Genomic DNA, 23,986 nt, shown 5'->3' with positions numbered 1-23,986 from the left:
ATCCCAGGCGCGCATTGACGCACCGCTTGTCAGGCCATGCTGAGGAGGCATCCCACATACAGCAACTAGCAGGATGTGCAACTATGACATACAACTATCTACTGGGGCTTTGGGGAGAAAAAGGGGGAAAAAAAAAAGGAGGAGGATTGGCAATAGATGTTAGCTCAGGGCCAGTCTTCCTCAGCACAAAGAGGAGGATTTGCATGGATGTTAGCTCAGGGCTGATCTTTCTCACAAAAAAAAAAGAATCCCATATAAATCCACTATTTTAGGTAAAGGTTTTAGGCCCAGAGAAATTAAGAAAGTGTCCTAAGTGGCATTATATGATGACTCTAAATTCATCTGAAGAATAAATAAGGATTATTTTATTTATATATTAATTCTTCTGTCTGTAGTAGCTTTGGCATTAGAAAACTATTAGATTATTTGAATTAAATACATATAACTACTATATATATAGGATATTTTAGATTTTTTTTATTTCTAATAGCCATAAACTGCATACTAGATTTTATGGTGCTATCACGAGATAAAGTTATTTTATAAATATCATAATTCATTTTTCAATAATCCACCTGTAACAGAATACTGATCAACTGTGTAGACCTGATCTAAGTAAGGATCTTTGAGATATTCTATTGATACATAAAAATATCACAGAATCATAGTCTAAAAAATGAAAATGCAATTTTCAAAAGAGTTTATATAATTCAGTGTATGACAAGTTATGCATATCCTTTTGATTTCTATCTCTTATGGCTAATATTGCTGCCTAAGATGCCCTTTTGAAAAAACACCTATTTTCCTCTTAAGTGAACTAATCTTGAACAAATCTATTAAATATAGTTTCAGTAACTTTTCTTTCTTACTGCTGGTTTTGCTGCTAAATTAACCCACTCAATAGATTGCACACCTTCCATTCGGATTATTATTTATAGTTTTTTGAATGTATCCCTTGGCCTCCACAGCTCTTATCTTCCTTTCCCACACCGTGTAGGTGCTGGCCTATAATTGCATTATAAACCTTGATGCCCCAGTAATCATATTAACTGATAATGGTTTAGGAATTTCTGTGATTTTTGAGGCATTTCTTTCTGTACATTGAATAGCACTCCTATGTTAAAAACATTAAAATACCTCTCATTTTCATTTTGCAAGAGAAAGAGTAAAAATAAAAATGTGGATATTTGGACATCCTGACAGAAAATTTGAGCGCCAAATAATGTGTTATATGGCAGGTGATTTATTTTAATGAAGTTAAAATGTAGTTTGTTATTAGAAAACTGGCAAATGATTAATACTGTCGATTTAACATTACGACATTGAGGAAGGCGAGTTGGATTAATTTCCTGGGGAGAATTTGCATATGTAACTTCTCTAAAGCTGGTGTAATTAGTAGAGAGTTAAAAGTGTGCATATTACATACCGTGTTTGTTGTTCATCATAAGTGTTTGCCTTTACCGGAGGAGTTATCCAGGGCTTAGATAGAGGAAAAGAGCACGGCTTTAGAGTACAGATGACCTGGATTGAAAATTGGCTTCATCAGCTAGTTAAGTAAATGGCCATGGACACATCTAATTTTATGAGACACAGTTTAATTGTTATCTTAGATTGGGATAAAGTTTCCTATATAATGGAATTACTGCCAGGATTGAGATGCCACACATATATAGAATTTAATTTTTGATGGAGTGACAGAATTTTGTTTTTGTTTTTAACCAGGAGCAATTTAATATAAAGAATAATTAGGGCCGGCCCCGTGGCTTAGCGGTTAAGTGCGTGCACTCTACTGCTGGCGGCCCGGGTTCGGATCCCGGGCACACACTGATGCACTACTTCTCTGGCCATGCTGAGGCCGCGTCCCACATACAGCAACTAGAAGCTATGACATACAACTATCTACTGGGGCTTTGGGGGAAAAATTAATTAATTAATTAATTAAAAAAAAGAATAATTAAACTCTGATAAAAGAGTGACTATAAGATACAAAGATGCTCTATCTTGCACCCTAGGGCTTAGGGAGAGTACCAAAGGAAAGACAAACTCAAAAGGGGCCCCTCCCCAAGGCAGGGGTTGGGACCTGGTTGCAGAAGGTGTGGCTCAGCCTCAGCCCCTCAGATAGCAGGGACATTTGCTGGATTGCCCCAGCTAGAGCTGGTTTGCTGTCACTGGGCAAGCAGAAATCAGCCCTCTGGAGTACTAATGTGGGGTGCAGGTCATCAACAACTGGTGGTGTGGGAGTGCAGAGAGAATGGCGGCTCAGAGGGAACCTTCTGGGTATTGGTAAGCCACACACGGGCCTGCAGACGGAGTCAGAGTACCACAGTGGTTACGAGGCCTTCAGCATGCTGGTCTCTGTTGAGAGAGCCATGGGAAAGTGATCACCAGGCCAGGCGGAGGTTCTTGGCACAAGGCTGGGGGCAGAGCTCTGCTAGATTCCTCACCCTCACCCACGGACCTCCTGTGCAGCAGGGAGCCCTTCCTCCCACAGGGTCCCTCCAGAGAAAGTTTGCCATCATGCTCACTGTGAAGAAGAGAGACTTAAAGGAATGCTGTCCCTTAGGGCAAAGCATGTACAGAAGGTGAGCTTGGAGTTGAGAGGCAATGCGTAGATATCTGCAAACGTGGTCACCTCAGGAACCCTAGGAAGTCAGAACTTCCGTTGCCCCTTTGCATAGAGGAGTGGCTTTGGAATGGATTTATTCTATAAAACTGAAATTCTATCAATTTAAAGTCAAGTAATAATTTGTACCCAATGATTTCAATATTTTCTGAGTGTTTAAGAATTTTGAAACTACTAATTCTTCCCTTTCTACTGTCTCTCCTCACTTAGCTTCTCCTCCTTCCTCAGGTTCATCTCATTTTACTCTTAGAGTAATTTATAAGCTGTTTAGGATGCCAAAGCCATTTACACTTCTTTGTGATTTTCTTAAAAACTCTTCAAAAAGAATAAAAGATACAGGCCAGCCCCATGGCCTAGTGGTTAAGTTCGGTACACTCCCTTTCAGCAGCCTGATTTCTGTTCCTGGGCATGGACCTACACCACTTGTTGGCAGCCATGATGTAACAGCAACCCACATACAAAGCAGAGGAAGATTGGCACAGATATTAGCTCAGGGGAACTCTTCCTCAGCAGAAAAAAAAAAAAAAAAAAGAATAAAAGATGAATCGTGCTCCTTGGAGTTTCTAGGGATGTACATAAAAATTTCCATACACAGGCTCAGAAAACATACAGATTTTGAGAAAATGGCAGAAGTGTCCTGGTTGGTAAATTAAAATAAATCAATACTAAAAGACAGCTACTAAAAGAGCAAAGAAATGCATCGTTATTTAGAAGCGTGTGTGTGGGTTCAGATAGTGCTGATAATCTTTTTCTGCTGATTATCCCATTCTGGTTATTCCAGTGCACCTCTGGATGTCACATCTAGAGGGACACAAGGAAACTAAAACGTGTTCAGAGGACATTGACTAGATGACACGTGGGTCATGAAACCAGGTTAACGTAAGAGATTTATCTTTTGGAGATACACACCAAAAATTTACTGATGAAGCGATGTTCTGCCTGAAGTTTGCTTCATATAAATGAAAGTTGTTTGGGGTTGGTGGTGATGATATTGATGAAACAACTTAGTTCATGCTTTGCTAGTTCTTGAGGCTAGTTATTTAGGCCTCCATATATTATTCTTTTTTCTTTTGCATGTGTTTGAATAGTTATATAATCAAGAAAATTAAAAACACAAAAGATATAATTCAGGAAGAGAATAAAGAATTAGAAAGATCAGCATAGAAAAAATATGATTCTCGGCTAAGATGGACAGACCCATAAAGATATATCTTTAAATTATTGGAAAGTTATCATGGACAAAAAAATAAAAGGATTAGATTAGAGTTGTAAGGTCCTAGGGTAACATCTAGGATAGCAGGAAAGAGCTGTAAGGAAATAGATTTCAGTTCAATATAATCTGTATTTTTCACTTATTTATTTATCAGTCATTTATTCTTATTCACCAGAAGAATTTTACTATTTAAAAAGCAGTGTCAGGTCTACTTGTGAACCAGAGGTGACAGCAAATGTACTCATAAAGAAATCAGAACTTAACAAAATTCCTGAAAAATAGGTAGATATTCATAATACCAACAAATTTAGGTTCTATCTGCTTTGCAATGAGGATAAATTAAAGAGATTTAAGCATGAGAGGGATGAAATCAGATTCATATTTTATTTTGCTATTTTTAGATATTGAAGAGAAAGTGATGGAGATCTATGCGACTGGAGAGCAATCAGCTTTTTAAGGTACTATTTCAATTGTCCCAGTAAAATGTAATATGTGCCTAAACTGCAGCAGGAACAGACAAGATGGAGTTAAGGGTATGAATATCAAATACGTTGAAAATCGAGATTTAAGGGACTCAGTTACTGAAGGAATTGAAAAAGTAAAGTGATCTAAATTTCTGTTTTGGATAATTGCATAGATGTTATTGTCATTCACCAAGACAGGAACCAGAGAATGAGAAGCATATTTCAAAGCAGAAAAAAACTGGGTTAGTTTGAGGTACAGTCATTTTGAGATACCTATGAGACTTCCTTGAGAAAAAAAAAAAAAAAAACTTTAGAAGGAAATTTCCTATATTCACAATTATAGAACTTAGGATAAGGAGGGTAAGTCAGCTTCCATTCATTCATTAATTTCCTTTTTCATTCATGAAACATGCTTCAGTGAGTACACTGTGTACACACTAGGGGCCATATAAACACATAGATCCATAAATAGACAAGTTACATTAGTTAAACCAAGGGAATGCATTTGCTAATCCCTGTTGGGACAAAACTCCCCAAAGTCCAGTGTGGTTTGAGTCTGGAGTGCACCGCATCTAGAATTTGTTTCTAGTGTAGAGATTTAGCAAGGACGGTCACAAGTGACATTTCTATGACCTTTCTTACACCCATCTCTTGAGGCTTGAAAAACCCTTGGCGGTTGGCGTCTGTTCTGTGTTTTCATAAGTTGGAGCTAACGGTTACATCTCGTAGCCATCTGCACCTGAGATGTCTGGTGTGGCCCCTGTCAATGCTGCAGTTGTCCAAGGATCAAAGGAATGAGGATGGGCCCTGAACCTAGAGGTAGAGAGAGTTGCAGCTCTCAGACTAGCTGTGACACTTGCAGGCTTGCATGCCTGTAAATATTCACGGTAATCCCTGTGTTTGCCACACCCACCTCAGCAGTTACAAACCTAGAGATCATATGGGAGAATAAGAGAAAAGGTGACTCTTTATATTTTCTTCAACTATCCCTCTGAAAGAGAATTTGATAATACATTTTGGGGCACTTCAAATGTTCTTTCCCTCAAGGGAAGATTTAACAAGATGGAGAATTTCATGCACCTGAAATCCAGAAGCAAGGCTGTCTACAAAAGATAGACCTCAGTGGCTGGGCTGTTGGCCTCGATTTTATTAAAAGGAAAATGGGTCAGAAAGGAAGCTCCTACCTGAATCAGCAAACCGCCCTAAGCTGTAAAAGTTTTGCTCAAATGTGAAATATTTCTATCCTCTTAAATTCACCCGTGTTAAATAGATCCCTGAGATACTAGAATTTCTATTAAGAATTTTACGTGTTCTAGTTATAAACTTCAAGTAGCTGCCAAGTAGCAACATATGTAATATACGAGAGATTGAGAAATATGTTTTTAATAGTGCAATAGAATCTCTACATCATATTACTATACTTTCAAGTCATAAAAATGAATAATAAAATGCAAACTGGAAGAACTTTGCTTTAATTCAAAAGTTGTATCACAAAGGTTTCTGCTAAAAAATAACATTTCCCTCCACAATACCATAGCAATATCCCTTTAAACTTGACCAATTTTAACACATACTCCCCTGATTTATGGGAAAATTAGAAGAGGAAAGGAAGAGGAGAGTTTACGTCTATACCATATATGTTTTCTTGCCTTATCTAGTAAAGAATTGGAAAAATGAGACATGAAAGTAGAAGAAAAAAATGTTTTCTCTTGATCAAACTTTAGCTCTGGAAGCAGAAACACAAGCAGAATTTGTTTCTTCCCCATCTCTTTCTCATTTTGAGACTGCTTGTTTGGCAAGTTATTGTTGTTGGATGAAATATGCCAACTTTTTATGACGAAGCAGATGACTGGGCGATGTAGTGATATGTTAGTGAATGGGGGACCAGGTGGGCGCTGGGATGCTTTTAGAGTTCTCTGGCTGTGTTAAAATATTTTTTGAGATTTAAATATAGCGTAGGCTTACAGGGTCACAGTGCTCTGAGGAATAACCCAGAAAATGGTGTAGAAAACTTGAAATAGTTCAGATTCTGTTTTTCTTGTCAATGAAGCATGTGATGTATCAATATATTTCTTATTCAACTAACTGTCATTACTCTCATTATTTCATGTAATCTAAGTGGTGACTTCTAATTTTTAAGCACTATAGAGGCGCAAAATAGCAGCTTTTCCAGTCTCTTTCTCAACTAAGAGCAGGTATATGGCCTAGTTGTAGCCAAGGAAATATAAAGAGAAATCATGTGAGGCTGGGGGAGGAAGATCTTTACCTGCTGTCCCCAGCTTCACCTTTCTTCCTGTTTTGTTACTTTGTCCTGTGGACATAGGACATTTGAAGAGACATTGCCATCGAACTGAATATGATTTAGCAAAATGATCAGAAGATCTTGGGTCCGTGCTGACCTTCACAAGTTGTTGAATAAAACTTTGGACCATCTGCCTACTGATGTTCTGAGTCATAAAAGTCCTGATGGTTCGATCCATTTTTAGTCTGATTTCCTGTTAGTGGCTAATAAAAGCATCCAATGTGGCTCAAGTGATACATGAATTACCAAAGGGACCTATCGTGCATCATCTAGTTGTGTCTCATCTTGTGTTTGGCAGTTTTGGGAGAGGTTGAACGCTAAATTTAATTGTCTTAGTCCTGTTGGTGAATTAGACCACATCTACTTTCAAACTCTGAGATTTTTAACATTTTATTCCTTTTTCAGGAGGACGGGCTTTGTTTGAGCCTTTTAAAAATTATTTTGTCAGAAAATTCAGCATGCAAGTGGAAACTAATCACCTTGTCATTGGGTCCATGGAAAGGTAGATAAAATAATCTGAATATCTAGTCTCTATGTGCTCTGTCTCTGTTGTGGTGATTTTTTTTTTTTTTTGAGGAAGATAGGCCCTGAGCTAACATCTGCCAATCCTCTTTTTTTGCTGAGGAAGACTGGCCCTGGGCTAACAACCCTGCCCATCTTCCTCTACTTTATATGGGACGCCGCCACAGCATGGCCTGACAAGCGGTGCGCTGGTGCGCTCCCGGGAGTGCGCACACTTAAAGCTTGCGCCACCCGGCCGGCCCCCCTCTGCTGTGCTGATTTTTAAAGAACAAAGTCTATTTCCTCCACTCCTATTGTTCCCCTGGTTCTTTATCTGGGGAGAAAAGAAATGATAACAACTGTTAATCTACATTACAGAAAAAACGCTTGAGGGTAGAGGGTAAATTCTGCTTTATGCTTTTACAGATCTGACTCTGTACCCATGTATACATCTGTTCACAGTTTAATGAGAGAAAATGCTTAAGAAGAAAGAAAAAAAGTTACTCAAAATTCCCCAACATTATTGAGATTTGCTGAGTTTACTAGCTGCTCTTTTTTACCTCTAGTTCGTCGTGAAGTCATAAGAAAGTTAAAGAGAGATTTTGATTTTTCTCTTATATTATCCAGTCCCCTTGTGCTATTTTATGGATTAAATATATGTAGACTAGAGGGTAACGTGTCAGAATGATGGTATAGAACACACATCTAGTTAGTCGGTTAACTAACTAATAATATAAATCAATAGATAGATGATCTTTATATGTTTTGAACATACTTAATTTGGGTTAGTTCCTATATGCTAACCACATTAGTTTAGTTAATCCTCACAACTACCATATGCAGTATCATAATTGCCATTTTACAGATGAAGAGACTGAAAGTTATATTCTCCCGAGTTCATACAGCCAGCAAATAGTGGGGTAACGACTTGATCCCGTTCAGGGATCAAGGGACTTGCTAACCCACCCTCATAATCATTGCATTATACACATCAACATGTGTGTACAGTTGCTTTCTGACACAGTAGTTTCTGATAGCATGGTCCAGCCCATTCTCACAAAGTTACTGTTATCAATCTTTAACCAGGAGATAGGAGATTTGCCTTGGTTTTGCCATTTTTAGAAGGAATTATTTAATTAAGCCTAAAAACATATTTTAAAAATGTGTACAAGTGTTTGTGAAAAGTGAAGCAGCTAGATATTGATTCCAAGTCTTCAGTTTCTAGATTCTTTTTTCTTTTCCTTATAATCCTCTGCCTTCACATACATTTTAGATTGTAACCAACCAGAATGGAGGTTTTGTTCACTTTAAATTGGAATGTGTGAATGAAATCATTCATTATGCATATGCTGTAATTAAATTACAAACAGAATCTTGCATATGATACATTAATAGTTATGACATAATTTAAATCAGGTGCCTATAAGCAGTAGGCTAGTTATTGGATGGTCTTCTGAGTTAGGATTAACTTTCATATAACATGAGTGTCATGTATGAGCCAATAGCCCTAAAAGAAATAATGATTTTCCCATCATTTATATATAATACAAAAATATTTAAATTATATGTAAAATAAAATAAAATTATATGTAAAAATATGTTATACATAAAATCATATACATATATATAAACAAATAAATTGAGGCTTGAATCTGAGAGTTGACTATAAAAACCATATTTAAAGTTTCAAAATGTGCCCACGTACCCTGGATTTTATCGGTCATCTGTTGTTTTTACCTGAAAGCATCTCTCCCATTTTTTCCTCACAGGGCACAGGGTTTTTCCCCACAATATATTCTTGCTGAGATTATAAATCAAGATGCCACCCTCCACCACCAGTGCCTAGCCACTGTGTCACTGTGGGGACAGTGACACAAACTCGGCAAAGCTCATCTAGATATTTGAATTTTAAGGAAAATTACCCACGGATGGAAAACTACTGGAATCCTATCATCTTAATTTCTGCAAGGTAAAAAGACTACCAATTAGTTCCTTCTACCTAAATCCCAAGAGCTCTCCTGATACTTGTCCTTTCTGAAGCCTATTTGTTTAGTTTTATCTTTGATTATGAAAGTTTGTTTTCCAGCATACATTCATCCAAACCAAGTATCCAGAGTAACTGATACAAAGTATTAGAATGAATTTCACACAACAGACCCTCAGTGAAACATTGGGTATTTATAATAGGTTATGGCATTGAAACGTAGAAATGACATTGAGATTCCCACTAACATTCCAGAACCGGAAAGTAACTGCCCCAAGGTAATGAGCAGTGCAACAGCTAATTAAGTATTTCCCTGTGGTCACTTGGAGCCATGTGTCCAACAAGAGCGAAGCTCTGGGTGACTAACTGCTGTCACAGAACAGCTTAGAAAGGACGAGTGATTCTGCCACCAAGGGGAAGGAGAGTTGTTTCTGACAGTCCTGGATATTTTAAAAGCAAAAGAATGACAAACTCAAATCTTAAAATTCTTGCCTCGAGGCATGGAGTGAAACTCAGGGCCTTTCTGTGACTACTTCAAAGACTCTCTTCTCTCTTACAGCCCTAGGGCTAAGATCACCAAAAAACATCCTGAGAGACTAATTCTGTAGACGGCTGAATTAAAAGTCAGTCGAATTTACAACTTTTTCAGTTTTCTTATTGAAAGTTCAAGAATGGCTCTAGAACTAATATATTCCTGACAATTGGGACAATTAGAGAGCAGTATATGGGAAACAAGACCAGTTGGAGAGCCCAGAACCCTCAAATCCTTGTGAAACATCCTTTTATGGAAAGAATCCGTGTTTCTCATACAAAAAAAACCAAATGATCCCTGTGTTAAGAGACTACTGGCCATCATCTTGAATATTTACAGAGAACGAAATGCAGAGTTAGAATGATGAAGCTAAGAGTCCCAGACAGATTTACAGGAATTTGCTAATTTGTGTAGTCAAAGCCAGGAAATTATTTGTAAATTGGATTCTGAGAACACTTAGCCAAGGAGGGGGCTGGGGAAAGTAATTTTGGATCAGGCTGGATTTGTCAAAATAGTTACTCTCAACAGAGCTTCTGCGTTTATTCAGCTAGCTTAAGAAGCCAGCTGCTGCTCTGGTTCAGATAAAGCAAACCCGGATCCAATTTGCTGACACTGAAAGACCAAAAATCCCTGTCCATATCTAGAAGAAGTACTGTCACAGACTTTGAGATATTGGAATGCTGGATTGGATTGTTTATGAGCACCTGTTCACTCATCGTGGTTATGATATTGAGCATAGTGGATTGAAAAGTAACCAGATAATGTGGAAGGTTATAATCTGCATATATATCTGACCATGAGCCAGAAGATGACAAGAAATGAAATACCTTTATTGTGGTCTCTTGAAGAAAGAGGAAACTGTGTACAGGTTTTACAGCCACAGACTTCTGCCTACAAAATCAGTGACACATCCTTGGGAAATTCAAATATGTTAGTGCCACCATCAAAGACCTGAAAAATGAAAACTAAATCAGAGGTGGAAATTTTCACACCATCCCTGTCCAGATCTTTCATTTGACTTGAGAAAATTCCTGATGAGATTTAGAAAATTATGGGATTATTGAATCTAACAACAACAAAAAATGATCCCAACTGTATACACTATCCCCAGAGTTATTGCCTTACTGGGGATAAAGTAATGCAGCTCCTGGTAACTAGTATCAGCTATTGAAGTACTTTATTTTCCCAGTAAAACCAATAGTGTCCTTTTACTATTTGTATTAGTTTTCTACTCCTGCTGTAAGAGATTACCACAAATTTAGCAGTTTAAAACAATAAAAATATATTATCTTATAGTCCTAGAGGTCAGAAGTTTGCAATGTGTATGCAGGACTGCATTCCTTCTGGGGAGAATTGGTTTCCTTGTCTTTTCCATCTTCTAGAGATGACTTGAATTCCTTAACTAGTGGCCACAAATTGCTCCGACTTCTGCTCCCCTCATCACATCTCCTTGTCTGACTTTGACCTTCCTGTATTCCTCTTATAATGACTCTTGTGATTACACTGGGCCCACCTGGATAATCCGGGGTGATCTCCCACCCCACGTTCCTTAACTTAACCACCTCTGCGAAGACTTTTTGCCATGTGAAAAAACAGATTCACAGGTTCTGGAGATTAGGATGTGGACATGTTTTGGGGCCATCTTTCAGTCTACCACACTCTTGTATTCTTGCATGGTGTCACAATTTAATCTACAGTATTGGCTCATGAACTGTTACAGTGACCATCACGTGACAATGGAAATATTATGATGTTAATACCTAGAGAGTAAGAATTTGTTTGTGTTATATATAGATGTTTAAATAAGAGTATCACAGAGTGGGAGATAATACAGCAAAATAGAAGATTTTATCTATATTTCACTTAAGGAAAGTTCCTGGAGTTTGAATAGTCTGGAGACATATCAGTAAAGTAAGTGAAATTCTGCTCATTTTTGTTCTGCTACCACAAGAAGGACAAACAATATTTGGAAGGTGACTTAGAACTTTGAAAACATTTAGGTGTCCTTCTACGACCCATTGAAATAAGAAATTGTGAAATCTGTGTGTGTTCCAGAGCAAGTCAAAGCAATACCAGGTTTTACCGCGAACTGTTCTTTCAACTAGTTTGAAGACGCAGCAGATGTAATGATTCTCAAAGTGTCTGTGATGGAATTGATGGAACCTTTGGCAAGCATCATTCTCACAACTGGAGAGTAGGATCCTAAGGGGAGAGAGAAGCCATGATCCTTTTGGTAGTTAACCTCAGAGAAACACCTCGTGACATGCTATCAGGTTCTGATAAAAATTTAACAAATAACCATGTGACATAAGATGATGCTACCAACACTGTTTAGTTGCGAGTGCTGTTATGGAGGATATGCTCGATTCTCTAAACCATTTTTATATATAGTTCTGTTTCTCTTAGAGCCAGAATACATAAGTCTGGGAACTAATGAGTGGATGTGGGAGTTGCGGCTTGGTAAAGTACATTCTTTGATTTTTAAGATTAATCCCATTATTGCCACTCTAGGTTCAGCTTCTACCAGGACATATAAAAATGGTTATATTACATTGGAAGTTGACAGTGTCTTCTGGCCATCTTAGACATCTTATGCCACCAGATGTGTAGACAAAAATAATTCAAATCATTGGTAAATGGGTTTTCTGTTAGACAAAGGGAATAGAGAAGAATATAAGATCTTTGGGGGGCACTATTTTAAACTAATATGGCAGTTGAAAATTTTAAAATAAAACCACTGAAGTATTATCTAGGCAGGATCACCAGGAAATCAGAGCCTCTAAAATTAAGATTTAGGCAAAGTATTTCAATTAGCTAAGTTGTTAGGCAAAAGGAAGGGAAAATAGGAGAAGGAGAACCATAAATGCAAGTTGTAGATTTGGACAGTTATAGAAGCAAATACTGTGATGTTGCTCATTAGGTTATAGTAAAAAAACAAAATCATGTTTTTTTTCTTCTTTATTCGTACCATTAATAAAGAGCATATTGACTATGGTTACATATGGCACAAATTATAAGATACAGAGAAAAAAGTAGGACAAGAATGAAAATCATTTCAGAGATCATGAAGCTGCTGCAGTTAATTTGGGTTAGGGTTGCCTCTTGTGGGGAGGCAGGGAGGAGAAATATATATATATATATATATACATATATATATACACATACATATAAAATATTGAGATATATTACACATTTATAATATATATGATAGTGTGATATATATGATAGTAAAGGATGCCGAGGGCCGGCCCCGTGGCTTAGCGGTTAAGTGCGTGCGCTCCGCTGCTGGCGGCCGGGGTTCGGATCCCGGGCGCGCACTGACACACCGCTACTCTGGCCATGCTGAGGCCACATCCCACATACAGCAACTAGAAGGCTGTGCAACTATGACATACAACTATCTACTGGGGCTTTGGGGGAAAAAAATAAATAAATAAATAAATAAAAAAGGATGCTGAGTACGTTAAATTGTTAATATGAAACAAAATGATGTATTTATGCTGAGAAGCCAAGGAATGCAATGGATGAATAACTGTTACTTTTGCAAACATATCTTTCCTTCCACTTTCTTTTGGTCATAATGCCTCTTAGAAAACTACCCCGCCCAATTCCATGTGGGCTGCTCCTTTCTCTTCCAGGTCCCATGACCCAAGCTAATGAAATTAGGCTGTCTTTCGGGTGAAAGTTAGTCTTTATGAGGAAGACAAAAAGATATAAAGTATTTGAAACTGGGCTCTTCTATGGTAACAAAAGGAAGAAAGTATATGTGAGTTCTGCACAAATCCCGTTTCCCACCTTTTCCTAGATTTTATCATAATTTTCTCAGCTACCCAGTTGCCTTCAAATAAATTTGTTTTATGGTGAAGTTACCTGGAAATAATTAATCTACTGATTATAAGAAAAACAGCTCTAGCTTATGTATGGATTTTATCCCCAAAATAATAAAAATAAATGATTTACTCATGAAACGAAATTTATAAAACAACTCAATTTCAATGAATTTGAGAAGTTTTCCACATTTAGACAAAACTATTTTAAATAAATTAAGCTATATGTCTAGTCATTCTCTCTTTCTCTCTTCCTCACTGAACAACATAGAACCACACACTTTCTTTTTGGTGAGGAAGATTAGCCCTGAGATAACATCTGTTGCCGGTCCTCCCTGTTTTTGCTGAGGAAGATTGGCCCTGGGCTAACATATGTGCCTTTCTTCCTCCATTTTATATGTGGGATGCCTGCCAGAGCATGGCTTGATAAGAGGTGCTTATGTCCGTGCCTGGGATCTGAACCTGCGAACCCTGTGCCGCTGAAGCAGAGTGTGTGAACTTAACCCCCACACCACCGGGCTGGCCCTAAACCAAGCAGTTTTTAGACTCTGTGTATTTTCTCTAGCTTTCTCTTCTTCCTATAAAGTTCTTTTCTTCCTGGCAAATGGCCATTCATCATTCAAGGCCAAACTCCTGTCTCTTCTTTCTAAGCAGAATTAATTATTCCCTTGCTTCACTCTTATATGCAGAATCTGAATATAAGATTTTATTAGAATTGCATATGTGTGCATTTGTCTTGCTCACTAGATTCTGAATTCCATGAGGACTTTATGAGCATATTTTTTATTTCTAGTCCTTACATGCCTCACACGGAGTAGATGGTCAATAAGTGACTAACTATTGAGAACTAACCTATTCCTAATCAAAATAGGAGAGCCAGAATTATTTTGGAAATATATTATATTTACATGGTACAGAGGTTCATAAAAATTGCAAAGGAGGAAAAGGAGAAATTTAACCTCCATTCACCAATATTATCCATCTCCTAATAAGAAAGAAAAATGGAGAAAAAAGATAAATTTATCTACATAATTTATTCATAGTAGATAAGAGAGAGCTAAAGGTGAATTACTTTCATCAGCAATTGCATATTTTGATGTATGTTCATTTTTTCCTTTGCTCCATACCTAGGGGGAACATTTTCAAAATCAGAGACAAGAAAGCGATGTGGAGACAAAATTTCTTTTATTGTTCTTTGGTTTGCTCTTGTAGGATGCTAGATTTCTTTCAACCAGTATAGTCTGTGTAGGCAGAGAAGTCAGCACAACCAGAAGAACAGAAGAAAGATGGAAACAGTGGAGTCATTGACATTGTGGCTAGGAGGTCAAGAGGGTGACTTTAGAGCAGTGATGTTGAAGTGATGAATCAGTGCATTCTAGGGACTATGTGAGATCAGCCATTGGAATGAAGAAAGAAAGTATAATATCGACATCTCTATATCTATACCTATGTATTAACGAAGTTAAGTTTCATTAATAATTAATAGAAGGCTTGACACTGAAAGTCCCCTCGGTTAATTTGTCAGGTGGCCCCCTGTCAAATACGTCACCACATGGGAGACAATCTGAGTAAGAGAGAAATCTGCAACTCAGGTCTTCAGAGGCTCACACTCACCCTTAGGTTCTTTCAGTTTATTGGGACACTGCAATTTACATAAACTACATTAAGAGGATTTATAGACTATATTATCTAATTTTAACTACATTTACTCTCACAAAAATACTTTTAAAATATTCATTTAAAGACATACAGATTGAAACTAACCTAATACAAGTATAAGCAAATAATAATAAAACAGAAGAATTGACAGCTTTACTCCTATTCCCAGCAATGTTATCAGTAATATTAGGAAGTAAAAGGTTTTTATCTAATCACATATGAGTAGAAGCTGGGCAAAGGAACAATTAGTAAAAATTAGTAGAGTAGTACACATGTATACACATGCACAAATTATACCTCCATATACAATTATTTTACTGATAGAAAGTGTATAGTCCAAAAATTTTCTGGGAACCATTGGCTTAGAGGACTGAGCAGACTGAAACCAGTTCTTGAGGAAACAGTGGCCAATGATAAAATACATTAGTGTGGATGTAAAGTTGAACAACAGCAACAACAAAAACTACTGAGAGGGAGGGGTGAAGCATTATAAGAGAGAGAAGTAGAAAATAAACAGTTAATGTGTTCCTGAGATGAGAAGAAACAACTGAATCAAGAGCAGGAGCAAAACAATGCTTTTGTATTTAGTGTAGCAAAGACCTTGCGATAAGACTTTATGTTGTTATCCCCTGAAAGATGCAAGAGAAAGTCAAAGATAGGCAAAATTTGAAAACACTGAGGTCCAAGATCAGTCCTGAGGTGTGTCCTTACCTATTCATAGCTAACGTATTTTTAACAGCACCCTAGTGAGAAGGGATTAGAGTTATATGATCAGAATCAAACCAATCCGTTATCTTTGTCCTTATTTGAAAAGTTTGCTTTAATTATTTAGTATATAGGCATGTATCACTAACTAATAATATGATTTGATCAATTGCAAGTACTATACTGGATCTGGATTTCTAATTAAAAGAGCCCTGTTTTGAAGAAGACTAATGATATCCTTTGTATGTAGGAGAATGACTGGACTCTGTGAGCTACAGTAAATTCCATCTTATGTGGCGCCCCAGGAAAGAGCTTCTTTTCTTATTTCTTAATTTTGAGGAGAAATTTCTGTAGTAAGTAAAATTTAATACTTACCAGAAATTATGTTATTTAGTTGTTTCTAGAATAAGGATGTGTTTTAGAAATGTTTAGAAGGATAGAATACTCCTGGTGGAGCCTATTATACTTCTTCAACTTTAAGTGACATTGTTTCCTACATTTTAATGTCTGAAATTGAGCTGCATCTTACTATTTGATGGCATATTATGGTCACTGTTAGTCTGGTGACAAATGGGATGTAGTTATTCCCTTGCATGCACAAACTGGATTATTGTTCCTGGTCGTCTAAGCAAACACTTGCAACCCCTCCATGTTTCAGTCCAAAATAAAAAATTGCAGAAGCTATAAGTGTTCTGGTTGCTATTTGGTAACCTGATGACATCTCTTAGTGAAAAGAAGAAAGCGACAGCGTCAACATACAGAGAATTGCCAGCAACTTAGAAGAAAATATCAAAGACAATAGTAAACACTTTTAAAAATGCTGCATTACCAATTCTCTTGGTGTCCCAGGGGACAATATTGTGTAGAAAATATAGACATTTCTCACATTAAGTCAAAGAATATTTAAGAAAATTGGGTTGGGGAGAAATTTTAGGAACTATCTGACCAACTAGTTTTTCTTACATTCTTATTTTTATAGATATCCAAGAGAGATATATGATCAATATCTTTATCAGAATGTGTATAAAAAGCTCTTTCAATAATTATAAAATAAAATTTCCAAGTGATAAGAAAGTGTTGAGCCAGTCGGTTTGGCTGTGGTAACTCTTAAAACTGATGGCATCTTAGATTAGATGATATACAAATTCTACTGCTTCCCATCAGGTATGACGCAAAGACATCTCTTAGGAGTACATTAGCACTGTTATATCATAGTGATATATTGCTGACATCTTAAAAATGTTTCTTGAATTCTGTCATACTGTATTGCTAAACAGAGTTTTCAATGCCCATATTCTGTGTGCTGGACTCCTTTTCAGTGTAGCTTCCTCTCTGTGTTTTGATGGCAGGAACTCTCAGTATAAACGTGAGGGGACTGTGCAAACACAATTGGGCGAATACATCAGAAAGGTTGAATCGTCATGAAAGGAAGAATCACACACATTCAGGGAATACATTATAAATATGAGTTCTTAAAAAATAAAATTCCCCAGAAAATATGCCTTCTCTACTTTTTATAGAGAAAACATAGAGCTACTGAAAATTTATATTAAAACAATCTAATAACATCAGACATAATTTTTACATATCATAATATCTTCCAACATATCTTTCATTAGAGGCCTGTATTGTAAAGTTTACCTAATGTCTCTCCATTCCATAAGAACCTGCACTGTCCAGCAGTAGAATGCTTCAGTGAATCTTATCAAAGTTTCCATACCAATATGCCACATGGTAATATAATAATTATTTAAAAATTGGAGAGAGTTCATGCTCAGTGTACCCAAAGCTATTTCACAACACCAATTGCAATAGAAATATCTGCAGAATATTTCACGCTTCTATTCTCTCTTGAAGATAACACCTTTAGTAATTTCCATATGTCATCCTGTTAATATGACAAACAAAGAAAGTCAAGGATTTCAAGCACAATAACAGAAGTAAAAGATTTTGATTGACTGGTACATTATAACTCTTATTACGTACTGTGGACCCAGGATGTTATAATAATTAGCCTGTCAAATCAATTGTTACTCTTCATTAAAAGTGAATATAAGGGAGCAATTAATCTCACAACTTTAGCTTCATTGGGACATTCTGTTTTTGCAGCTGGGTGCAGTTCAGGGTTTCAATTTAAAGGATGTATTATTTTCTAATAGAAGGTTTCACCTTCATTATTTTGATTATGTACTCAAATAGCAGAATGTAAGTTTATATAATAACTGGGTGAAAATTCTGAGTTATTTATAATTTGCCTTTTGAAATTCATTACAGATACAAGAGATTTTTCCCCATTTCTCTTCTTCACCTTCACACTATGAGGCTGTGGACTCGGAATTTCACACTCCTTAGAAGTGATTCTATCTGCTGGGACTCATGTCTCTAAAACTGCTGACACCCACAAAAATAGACATGGCTCAAGGACTTTCTTACAAGCCCGAAAAACTGCAAAAAAAATGTGAAATTAGAGTTGAGTTTTTCTTACATAGTAAAGGTTAGATGAGTGGTAATAAAAAATTGTCTGTTGGTAATCAGTTCCCAACTTAGGTTGTGGACTGATTGACTGCTCATAGTGATTGAAAACTGGCAGGGGAGCTTACAGCACAGATCACAAAAACGTTATTGGTTCTGTCCTCTGCATTCTAACAAAATAAAGACAAGAAATAATGAGAGTTGAAAGTCAGCATCTCCCTTTATTCACTGACAAGTAATCCCATCAGTTGGAAAATTAAAGAAGTCTGTATGGCCTGTAGGCATTAAAGGGAAATGTTGAACCATAAACTAGAAACATAGGAATGAACTCTGAAAGGTGGCCATTTTGTCAATCCCTACATCCGTACCCAACCTGGACGTATACAGCTGTATGTTGGAAATGTTATCATCTCCCTGGAGAATATATGAAAACTTTCACCGTTAGCAAAGTGTTACTTATAATAACCTAATGATATTACTGCTGCTGTTTATGTAAGTCAGCATCATGTAATGCAAAAGAGCATTTACTTAGGTTAAACACATCTATGTTTGAGTCATATTCCCCACTTCTGTCTAAGTTGGTTGACCTTGGACAAAGTACATACACTCTGAGCTTCATTTACCATGTGTATTAGTTTGCTAGGACTGCCATAAACAGTCTGGCCTAAACAACAGAAATTTATTTTCTTACAGTTTTGGGGGCTAGAAGCCTGAGATTAACGTGTCAGCAAGTTTGGTTTCTTCTGAGGCCTCTTTCCTTGGCTTCTAGATGGCCACCTTCTTGCCATCTCCTCACAGAATCTTTGTCTGTGTGCATCTCTATGTCCAAATTTTCTTTTGTAGTAAGCACACCAGTCAGATTGGATTAGGTCTTGCCCTAATGGCCTCATTTTAACTTAATTACCTCTTTAAATGTCCCATCTCCAAATACAGTCACATTCTGAAGTATTGGGGGTTGGGGTTCAACATAGGAATTTTAAGGGGATGCAATTCAGCTCATAATACCATATCTACATAATTGCAATAATAATATTCAAACTCTCAGAGTTTTTCTGAGCTCAAATAAATCAAAACATATAAGTATTAGCTAAATGTCTATTGCACACTGACATTGTTTAGTAACTCAACAATCAGAATACTGCAATAAGCAAAAAATTTAAAAAAAAAGAATCTAGCAATTGGGGGTGGTAGTGAAAGCATGCAATGAACTAATTCACTGAATGAATCCTGTGTACCCTAAAATTTGTGAACCTCTGGAGTGGACCCAGTGGGAAAAGAATGGGGGCATTTGGGCAGGCAGAAGACAAAAGCAATGAGAATTTATTTTTAGACCAGAGGAAGACATACTAGCCCTTCAAAGAAGTTTGTCAAGGGATAAAGGGCAAATACACGAGAGGTAAACAGATCTAGCTAATGGGACAGCCCAGGAACAACATAACCAGAGTGTTAGCCAGGTAGGTTGCTAGGAATATTTACTTACAGGAGTTTGAACAACCCGGAATTCAGAAACAGAACTCCAAGTACTTGAAGCAGCTTAGTTCAGGAAAAATTACCAAAATAAAACACAAGCACAGTGAAACAATGGTTGTAATGGGATAAGTGAATTAGTAAGTGAATAAATAAATGAATAAGCTAGTCACCTGGTGCTAACCTTTTTAGATGCATTTGCTCACTAATTCACAGTACAATTTTAGGTGTGGAGTACAATTTCCACCTTGCAGATGAGGAACCAGTAGGCTAGAGACCTAAATTTCATAAGGACAGAGTCCATAACTACCTTGCTCATTATTTATATTCCCAGCATCCAGCGGAAGGCCTGGCACATGGTGGGTAGTAAATAACTGTTCATTGATTGAATCAATAGACTGTCAATTAACTTGTAGTTGAATGATGAAGCTAGGAATTAAACCAAAGCCATGATTTAAGTCAATACACCAGAAACAGAAAGTAAAATAAAGGGAAAGAGCATAATTTGAAATGTACGAGAAATAAAAATGAAAACAACAGCAACAGGATTAAGAATGCTGTCTCCAAGTTGTCGATTTCATTATGGGAAAAACACAGCAATATACGCACATAGCCACCTAGTGTGTCTTTAGTCATCTCTTATTAATTGACATCACTTGATTAATCCTCTCTGAGAACTGGTTGTTCATCCATCAGTCAACTGACTTGAACATCCAGGCTGTATTTTTTTCCTTTCCTTTTTTTGTTATTGTTACACTTGTCACAGACCTTGCTGAGGTCAAAGTCTGATAATATCAGGCGGCATAGCATAATGGAACGATAATGAGGATTGGAGTTAGTGTATTCTCTTTTGATGCCTAGCTCTGGTACCTACCAGCTTTGTTACTTTGGGCAAATTATTTAATGTCTCTGAACTTCAGTTGGCTTTATCTATGTAAAGGGAGTTTTTATAGTTTGAAGTGAAGATACAATATAGCTTGAAGTGAAGCTCACCATTTCTGAAAATCCATTGTCCCCTGGCTTTCACAGAACCATTCATTATGAATATTTTTTGATATCTTAGCTGTTTGTTCTTTCTTCACCAAGGATGTACGTGTAGATATCCATATTATCATGAACTTCAGTCAAGATTTCTGCTGTTTTTGAAAATGCTTCCCATGTTTTGTGACATTTCATACAATATGAGTTGTGCATCCACAAAGAAGAAGTCAGAAAACTTAGTCTTGGTTTTCTTTGAAGCTAAGAGGGGACAGGCATGGAAATTAGGCTCTGCCAATCAAGTGCATCTATGTGCATTTAACAGGGAAGTGAGGAACAAGACTGGGTGAGGATGAAGATGAAAGCATCCAGCCTGCAAGCACAAGGCTGAGAGTCTTGTGGTCTGTGGCCAGTGCCAATGATGCCAGTTGCAGTATCTGGGTCTTTGCTGGTTTATTCCCACGATACAGTCAGGAGCCTTTTGGCTACATAGTGTCTAAGCCTGAGTCTCTAGCAGTCACAAATATTCTTTGAGCTACCTATTACCTCTAATTTCTTTTGTCTAGACTAGCTACAAGGGTTTCTATAGTTAGCAACTAAGATTAGTGACTGACACAGTGTCCTTCAAAGGTCTAGTCATGACCTATATTTTTTCTTCTATACTCCAGTCCTAAGTAAAACCTTTTCACAACTTCAGTTAAAATCTAGAAGTTAATCACCACCAAATATTTATTTCTGTCTTTGACAGCAGACATTTGAGCTTCACACTATATTTCCACTTATTTATTGGACATCTCCACATGGATATGTACCAAAAGAACTCAAACTAAATACATCCAAAACTGTACTCACTGCGTCACACCCAAAGTCAGATGTATTTTACCCATCAAGTCAAACAAGTTTTTATCCTATTTGTTCATTTTTGCTGCTTCTAAATGTGTTTGAGTTCAGTTTGAATCACGGTTTATCTTCTATAACAGTTCTATCCAGCAGAAATTTGTGCAGTGATGGAAATATTCTGTCTGCACTGTCCAAAATGGTAGCCACTGGCCGCATGTGGCTATTAAGCATTTGAAATACGGCTGGTGCAACTGAGGAACTGAATTTTTAATTTTGTTAAATTTATTAAATTTAAATTTAGGTAGATGCATGTGGCTAGTAGCTGCCATATCGAACAACGTGGTTCTGTTTTACATCCCTTAGCTTTGGTTAAATTTGCAGATGGAGCAAACTGTACTTTTATATAGATTCAACTGATAGAAATTTTTACAATAGACTTGAGGCTTTTCTTTTCAAAATAATGCTTATTACGTTCTCCAGGCCATTTTACACTGATAATTCTTTAGGTATTAACCATTAACCAGTCATACGGCCACGGAAGTGTAGTGTCCAGAATGATTCTCCTGACCTACTGGTGTCTACCAAGTAAAATAGAATCAATAAGCTCCCTGAAGTCAAGATGTATGACAACTGTGTTAGCAGAGTTGATCGTCTGAAACTGACAAGTATATAGACTTTGTAACAAGTGAGAGAGCAGATGTTTACCTTGCTTCTGGAGGAATTTGTATAGCCCCTGCCTAAAATAAAGTTGCTGGCACATTCCAAATTTGGAATGGATCCACTTTTTTTAACATAGATTAAGTTACAGAATTCCTTGGCACAGGCACTCGGGGATGAGCTACAGGTTGTGCTTCCTGAGAAACCTGGATCAACGATTTGTAATGAATTGTACTGTTGGAAATTTAGCTAAACAAGAGATCTGATGATTTTTTTCTCTAAATTGACCGAAGCCACACATGCTTTACTATTCTATAGATCAAGGTTTGGCAAAATTTTTCTCTAAAGGGTCAGATAGAAAATATTTTACACTTTGTGGGCCAAGAGGCAAAATCAAAGATATTATATAGCCACCTACATAGTCATTTACAAATGTAAAAAGCCTAATATGCTTTTAAACCATATATGGTCTCTATTTGTTGGACTAAGCATTGTAAACATGTGTCTGTGTATTTCTTATTCATAGATATTTGTTTTTGATGTCTTATTTTGAGCTTAAGATTATTATCCCCTCATTTTATAGCTTGCAGAGCTTAATTCATTTTAAAGTCATTGAGAGATGGTTCTGTAAGTCTAATGTATCACAGTCGCTGTTAACTGTGAGTGCCTTAGTTTTCCTCAGGAGGTCTGGAAATTTAATTGATAGAGTCTGATTCTGTGGGAAGATTTTCTTGTGACATGTTCCCTTCAATCTCTGCACTTAACCTTTTCCTTTTTTTTAGGTTTTGTGGGCACTCCCAGTGGCTCCCTGTCCAGACTCAGGTATCTACCAGTGGCTAATTACGGTCTCACAGTAATATTGTTGATATTCGAGATCTTGTTATTCAACCAGGGTGTGACTTGACTCAAGCTCCATCTGCAACGATTTCTCCTGAAAACACAAGTGCACTGATTTATATCAGCTGTAGCCCCAGCTTATTCTCGGCCTCTCTGGTTCGAGTAGTCAGTCTCGGTGCAGACCTCTGCCGCTCACAGGTTTTCCCATATCTGCTACCCGATGTCCATGCCACCCGTCCCCAGCTTACTTCTCTGCGTTGATAGACCATGGAAAACTTTATTTTTCTTGAGACTGTGTTGTTTTACTTTATAGTATTATAATTTGTTTGCATATTTTTATTTGAATTATCATTATTTAGTTGTATGAAGGGAGAATTTCCCAGTGTTAAACTCTCTTCCTTACCTTGATCCAAAGCCTGTAATGAGTTTTTCAAAATTTATCAGAAATACTCATAAACATAGGAACTTTTCTCTTTGAATTGCATTCCTTTACACATAAACCGCAATTCTTCTGACTAGCTTTCCTGTAATTTCTCTGCCCAGTTACAGTCTTCTTGTCTATATGGCAGATATAGTGCCTTGAACTGTTCTCGTGTAAATACCTAACAGGAACAGTGTGAACTTGGCATACAAAGTCACATTATGCATGAAGAGAATGTGGATCTACCCTACCTTCTTTTTTTTTTTTAACTTTTTATTTTAAAATAGTGATAGATCCACAGGGAGTTGTACAGAAGTGTACAGAGACGTTTGCCTTCTTTGTAAATGTAATATAGTAGCGGCAATTTTTTATTGTCATCTTCCACATTCCCTTCTAAATACTTGATGTATGTTTGTACATAAAGGTAGCTGAGTTCTCAACATATTTGCTTTTAAATTCCAACTTACTCATTTAAAATTTTCTTTAAATGACCAACATTGTTTT

Source organism: Ceratotherium simum, chromosome 20 (assembly GCF_057802395.1).
Source record: "Ceratotherium simum simum isolate JZ-2026a chromosome 20, ASM5780239v1, whole genome shotgun sequence".
Classification (NCBI taxonomy): Eukaryota; Metazoa; Chordata; class Mammalia; order Perissodactyla; family Rhinocerotidae; genus Ceratotherium; species Ceratotherium simum.
This window is presented reverse-complemented; position numbering follows the sequence as displayed.